This window comes from Muscardinus avellanarius, assembly GCF_963383645.1.
Source record: "Muscardinus avellanarius genome assembly, chromosome: 3".
In the NCBI taxonomy this organism is placed as follows: domain Eukaryota; kingdom Metazoa; phylum Chordata; class Mammalia; order Rodentia; family Gliridae; genus Muscardinus; species Muscardinus avellanarius.
The window spans coordinates 16115728-16122845 of NC_137788.1; positions in this window are offsets into that span (position 1 = coordinate 16115728).

Consider the following 7118-nt stretch of genomic DNA (forward strand, 5'->3'; position numbering starts at 1 on the left):
CTGGCTAAGCTTTTGGACCTTGAGCCGGGAAAGAAGGGCAACGCCTCCGTCTGAGTCTGAGATCTCACTGTGATCACCCGAGGCTCTTCAGTCTTGACTAAGGTGGTGAGAGTTGGGAGGAATCACTGGGAAACTAGGTCTGGGGACCCCAGTTCCCTCTGGGGGCACTTAGCCATTTAATGGTCCCCCTTGTCCAATGAGCCAGGCCTCGGAAGGCCCTTTTTGACCTCGTGGTTGAGTGCATTTACGCCAGAGATGCCCTTGCTTTCCACCCTTAAAACTGACTTGAGCCCAGGCTTCTGTGCTCAGCCAGACTTCTTTCATGGCTTTTGCCCCATCTGTCTTTCCCTTTTCAAGTCCCTGTTAAACCGAATTGACAGCCTGCAGTAGTAGTCTTTGTCTGAGGATGGCCTCCCCTTCTACCCGGTTAAAAAAATTAACTAAGAATGCCAGCACGTATTGTTTGACTTAGTGATATAGCCTTACACTCAGCCCTTAAAAGAAAAGTGTATGGACAGATCATACGGACAGATCGAACTCCAAACTCTCCCTTTTTAACACAGTAGCTGGAATCTAGAAGCAGGCTGAAATATTGGGAATGTCCTAAGGGCTTGCTGGAGATGCCCTGGACTGTTACCTTAAAAGAGGATCTTGGACCAGGAGAATACCTTGCGGCAGAGAACCTGGTGCCTGTCTCTACTAGGAACTAGACAGTGTGTGAGCCCCCATTAAGGTTACCAAGGTTCCTCTCTCTTTATCCAGGTGGTGGAAGCCTGGAAAGGCAGCCCTGGGGCCCATCATTGGGGATCTGGTGCTGATGACCCCGGGTCCCTTCAGACCTGGGGACTGTCAGATTTCCAGTGGTTCCCCCCTGCACCTCGGGCAGGGCGCTGGTGGGTGTTCGTAGCCTTTTGAGCAAGGGGGGGGGGCTTTTTTTTTTTTTTTTGGTGGTACTGGGGGTGGAACCCAGAGGCTTTCTACCTCCAGGCTATACTCCCAGACCTATTTTCTATTTTATTTGGAAACAGGGTCTCACTAAGTTGCTGAGAGCCTCACTAAGTAGCTGAGGCTGGCTTCGAACCTGTGCGATCCTCCTGTCTCAGCCTCCCAAGCGGGGATTACAAGCGTGTGTGCCACCATGCCCAGCCTGGGGGTAATGGCTTTTTAAAGGCCTGGCTTTCCACACCTGAAGCAGACCTGAGCCTTGGCTTTTATGGGGTCAGCATGCATCTGTACCTGGGTTCCAGGGGAATTGTCATTTAGACACGTGGTCACCAGGATTTCCTCATGGCGTTTTTCCTCCTGTTTTTCTCTTTTTAAATCTCCATTATAGCCGGGCGTGGTGGCGCACGCTTGTAATCCCCGCGCTTGGGAGGCAGAGACAGGAGGATCGCGCAGGTTTGAAGCCAGCTGCGCGCGCTGGCTTAGGAGACCCTGTTTCCAAATAAAAATGTAAAAATAGGTCTGGGAGTGTAGCCTGGAGGTAGAAGGGCTTCCAGGAACCCCAGTACCACAAAAAAAAAAAAAAAAAAAAAATCTCCATTATAATGGACAGAGTTAGCAGCAGCACTAATTGTTCCAGCGTGTATTCTAGTGAGAGTGGCTGATGGACCATTTTGGCATCTTGTTGATCTTGTTGTTTTGGCTCTAATTGGTCTTTAGATCTTGTTTTAGCCAAGACTGCCACAATTGTCTCAACCCTGCCATTGTTAAAAAAATCTGGGTGGTCTCAGAAGCTAAAGAACAGCTGAAGATAAGCTACTTCTATCCATCTTTCCTCCTTTTTACAAAATAGATCTAGTTGCTGAATAGTGTTATAATTTAAACTTCCCTGAAGGGGCCAGATTTCTCCATCCCCCAGCACATACCGTGGCCATACTCAGGTGCAAAGAAATATGAGCTCTTTCTTCCTTAGCATTTTGGTGTCAATTTTTTTCCAATTTCGGAGGACCCACGCTAGTGGAGATTCGGCTTCCATTTTAGATTGCTGGGATCCCATCTGAGAGAGAAAGGGTGGGGTTTTAGTGCCCTGTCTGGGCAAGGTAGCCCCCCCCTTCCAAGAGCTTCCCAATCTAAAACCAATTACCCTAGCATTTAGGATATTGCTAGAATCCCATCTAAGAGAGAGAGGTATTTCCTTTCGCTGTCTGGATGAGGTTCCCTGCATCCGCTAAAGCTAGTAGCCCAGCCAGGGGCATCCAGCTGGGATGGCATGGAGCAGTGGGAGTGGCCTCACAGTCCCCCAGAAGGGCAGTGCGGTCTTGAAGTTTAGCCACCTCCCTTCTGCCCTGCATCCGACCCCTCCTACCTGTCCCTTTTCTCAATGAGGTTTTCTAGCTGAAAACATTGTTGTTGTTGTTTTAAATCTTATTAATTTGCTTCCCTGAAAATATTCTCCAATTTCTGAGGGGCCTAAGAATCCGAAGCCGCCAGTGGTCGGGCGTGACCTCCTCCTGAGCTTCCTCCCGCGATGTCTTTCTTATGCAAATGGAGCTGTAACTGCCTGCTGGATGCTGACAAGGCCTCCTGGGTGTGGCCATTCACCTAGCAGGCCTGCCTGGCAGTTAATTATCTGGCTAAAACTTTTGATTCACTTTTTTTTTTTTTTTTTTTTTCTGGAGCTCTTGGAGAAGCTTACCCATTCAGGCTTCCAATAGTTGCTGGGATTTCAGGGCTGCTGGAGACTGAACAGGCATAGTTTACATACCCACAGGGTGCACATGGTTGCGGTTGCTAAGGGCAACACTTCCTAGATGCTGCCGCTAAAAGCAAGCTAGCTTATCTCCCTAGAACCTGTTTCAAACTACAGAAAAAAACTCACTACCATTTTAGAAATGGGTGTTGGCTGGCATCTCTTGTTTGGGGAGCTTTCTGAAAGTGGGCCATGGTATTTCTTTTAGATTTAACTGAGTTCTAGGAATTCTTGACATGTTTCGCTCCGGGCGGGGCCCAGGGCATGCTGGATAGACCCTGTAGGTCTATCCAGGAGCAGCCATTGGAACTGGAGGCGATGCCTGGGTATCTAAGGGATGCAGACTGGGTGCTAAGCATGTTAGCTCCACCCGCTTTAGCCAGCAGGAACATCCACCCAACACCTTAGGCTCATGGCTGTCTCCAGTCACCTGGGAAGCTTTCCCTGACTCACCACCCTCCACTCCTGGCAGACAGCCATTCAGTACTGCCGGAAGACCCCGGCCTGGTCCTGCCTTGCAGCGTTTTAAGCCTGTCGACCTCTGTCTCCTTCGTTAGAGTATGAGGACGTCCAGGCAGGTACCAGGTCTTATTCACTGATTCCTGAGCACCCATGCAGAGCCTGGAGCATTGCAATCATTATATACGAGCTAATGCTTCCTGTACCAGCCAATTTGCTAAGAGCTTTATATATGTATATCCTCTTCCTTGATTTTTACAACACTCCTAGGAAGCAGTGTGATACTCTAGATGCCAGAAACAAAGCCCAGACAAGCTTAAGCTAGAAGTGAATGTATTGGCTCAACTAAGGGAAAATCTAGAAGTACGCTTGCAGATAGGGCTGGATCCAGACACTCAGAACAGCCAGGGCTTTCCCCCCTGTATCAGACCTCCTTCTCTCTGCCTGGCTTCCCTTTGTAGGCAAGTACTCCTTACCCAGAGGGAAACTCCCTGTCAGTAAGAGTTGATCTTAGCTGAGCAACCACAAGGTGTAATACTCCTCTGACTCAGCAGGAAGTGAGGTTTCAAAATGGGCATGGGGGATACTTGGGAGGCTGAGACTGGAGGATCACAGGTTCAAGGGCAGCTCAGCTGGTAGTGAGATTCTTTTTAGCCTAGTGAGACCTTGTTTCAAAAATAAAATAAAATAAAAAAATAAAATAGACTGGGGTTGTAGCTCAGAGGTAGCATGCCCCCGGGCTCAATCCCAGTACCACAAAAGAAAAGTGAGATCTCAGCCGGGCTATAATCCCAGCATTTGGGAGGCTGAGACTGGAGGATCTCGGTTCCTGGACAGCCTCAGCTACTTAGTGAGGCCTCTGCAACTTAGTGAGACCCTGTTTCAAAAAATAAAGAATAGCCAAGCGTGGTGGTGCACACTTATAATCCCAGCGCTTGGGAGGCGGAGACAGGAGGATCACGCAGGTTCGAAGCCAGCCTTGCTGGCTTAAGAGACCCTGTTTCCAAATAAAAATATAAAAAATAGTTATCTGGGAGTGTAGCCCGGAGGTAGAAGGGTTTCCAGGAACCCCAGTACCACCGAAAGGAAGGAAGGAAGGAAGGATAAAAAACAGGGCAGGGGGTGTAGTTTGGAAGTTAAATGCCCCCGGGTTCCATCCCCAGACCCACAATAAATAAATAGACTAAAAAATAGGGCAAAAGAAGGAAAGAAAGAAAAAAAAAAAGAAAGAAAGAAGGAAGGGAGGGAGGAAGGAAGGAAGGCAAAGTGGAGGTCTCTGATTGACCCACACTGTCACTAGAGGAAAACCGACTTTGAAAGGGTCTGAGTACTCCCTGGTGGGTGGGGGAGGGACTCAGCTCAGGACCCACGGGGTCCTTGGTTTAGGTGCTGGAAGAGTTTCAGCACCTGCCAGAGGCATGGTCAGAGATTTATTGGGGAAACCAAAAATATACACATTCAAGGGAGAACGCAGGCCATCTGAAGGACGGGTGTGGGGGGTTCCAGGCTCTTTTTTTAAAAGAACTCCTGGTGAGCTGGGCATGGTGGTACACGCCTGTAATCCCAGTACTTGGGAGGCTGAGACAGGAAGATCACAGGTTCCACCAACCTCAGCTACTTAGTGAGGCCTCTGCAACTTAGTGAGACCTTGTTTCAAAATAAAGAATAAAAAATGGGGCTGGGGTACAGCTCGGAGGTAGAATGCCCCGGGGTTCCATCCCCAATATCACACACATTGAAAAAAAAAAAGACTCTCAAAACAAAAATTAAAAGGGCTGGGGATGTAGCTCAGATGTAGAAAACCCATGGGTTCAATATTCAGTACCACATGGAAGGAAGGAAGGGAGGAAGGAGAGAGAAAAAAAGAAAAGACTAAGTTGGAGCCGGGCGTGGTGGCGCACGCTTGTAATCCCCGCGCTTAGGAGGCTGAGACAGGAGGATCGCACGGGTTCGAAGCCAGCCTCAGCTACTTAGGCTCTCAGCAACTTAGTGAGACCCTGTTTCCAAATAAAGTATAAAATAGGTCTGGGAGTATAGCCCGGAGGTAGAAAGCCTCTGGGTTCCACCCCCAGTACCACACACACACAAAAAGACTAAGTTGGTGACGGGTGGATATGGGAAGGTACGTTGGGTGACACTTGTCAGTGTTCCCAGGATGATTTACGGCAGTGCAATCATCGCCACATCCTTGGGCTGACGGTGGTCTCCATTATCTGATCAATAGATAAGCTGGAAAGGCCCCTATTACAGGTTTTTCAAGATACCACATCTCTCTTGCTTAATTGATTTGCTGGTGGGACCATTAACATTGTACCAGGTAATTCTCGTAAGTGAGTGGATTTCCAGTAACTTCAGGTTGTGGTGAAGGTCTGTAGATTTCCCAGCAGTCTGAGGGTGGCGGGCCTGGGGGAGGCCCGGCCTGGGGAGGGGAGGCAGGAGGAAATTTAGGCCAAGGTTTTCATATTAAAGTTTTCTTTCCCTCATCCTTCCTTAATGTTGCTTTTCTACCTTGTTATTTCTTCTGCCCACCTGGGTCCCATGTCAACGGTCTCCACCTGCTGCTGGGGCTGGAAGCTCGGTGACTGGCAGCCCACCAGGAGGTCTCCCCTAAAAGAAATGGGAAGCCTTCCTGAGCAGAATAAAATTCTGGTCACCATGATCCACTGTCAGGGGCGGGTGCTGGTGTTGGGCCATTGTATAAATGGGACAGAGGGGGACAGGATGAGGGGCTACTTTGCCTGGAGGCACAGCTGGCAATAAGTGACCAAAGGAGGATTTAAACCCGTTGGTCTGGCATCCAGACCTGCACCCCTCACCAGTCCATCATACCAGGTCACCCCCAACTCGGGGTGGATGAGAGCCCAGGACCCCAGTGGCAAACAAACTTGGGTTTGAGGTCCATTTCTGAGGCTCTGATCTCTGTAGGCTCAAGTATGCTCTTTAGTAAGCTATGAGCAATCATATTATTATTATTTTTTTTTTTTTACGGTACTGGGGATGGAACCCAGGGGCATTCTACCTCCGAGCTACACACCCAGTCCTATTTTTTATTCTTTATTTTGAAACAGAGTCTCACTGAATTTCAAGGGGCCTCACTAAGTAGTAGCTGAAGCTGTCTGCGAACCGTGATCCTCCTGTCTCAGCCTCCCGAATGCTGGGATTACAAGCGTGTGCACGCCCAGCTCATAGTATCTATTTTATGGGAAGGATTAAATGAAATAGTTCAAGTAAAGTAATGATAGCTTTGCACAAAGAACTACTGAAGTGGTAGCTATGATTACAATGACTGTTTACTAACTAAATAAGGGCGTGAATGGTACCTGGTCTCTATCACAGATATCCTGGGCAATTCTTTCCCAAGGGCTGGGGTAGGGGAGTGCTTTGAGCCCCTGATCATCTCTGCCATCACTGAAGACATGCTCCTTGGACATTCACATTCTCTGAACTGGGCAATTAACTTTTCTTAAATTTTGTAAAGTAGAAATAAAAGCATGTTTAGAAAAAAGCTGGGTGTGGTGGCTCCGGCTTGAAACCCCAGCATTTGGGAGGCTGAAACTGGAGGATAGTGGTTCACGGACAGCCTCAGCTACTTAGTGAGGCCCTTTGCAACTCAGTGAGACCTGTTTCAAAATAAAGAATAAAAAATAGGGCTGGGTGGGGTGGTCCAGGCCTGTAATTCCAATACTTGGGGCCAGGCATGATGGCACACACTTGTAATCCCAGTACTTGGGAGGCTGAGACAGGAGGACTGAAGGTTCTCGGCCAGCCTCAGCTACATAGTGAGGCCCTCTGCAACCTAGTGAGACCCTGTTTCAAAATATAGAATAGGGCAGGCGTGTTGCCACACGCTTGTAATCCCCACACTTGGTAGGCGGAGACAGGAGGATAGTGCAGGTTGGAAGCCAGCCTCGCTGGTTTAAGAGACCCTGTTTCCAAATAAAATATAAAATAGGTCTGGGAGTGTAGC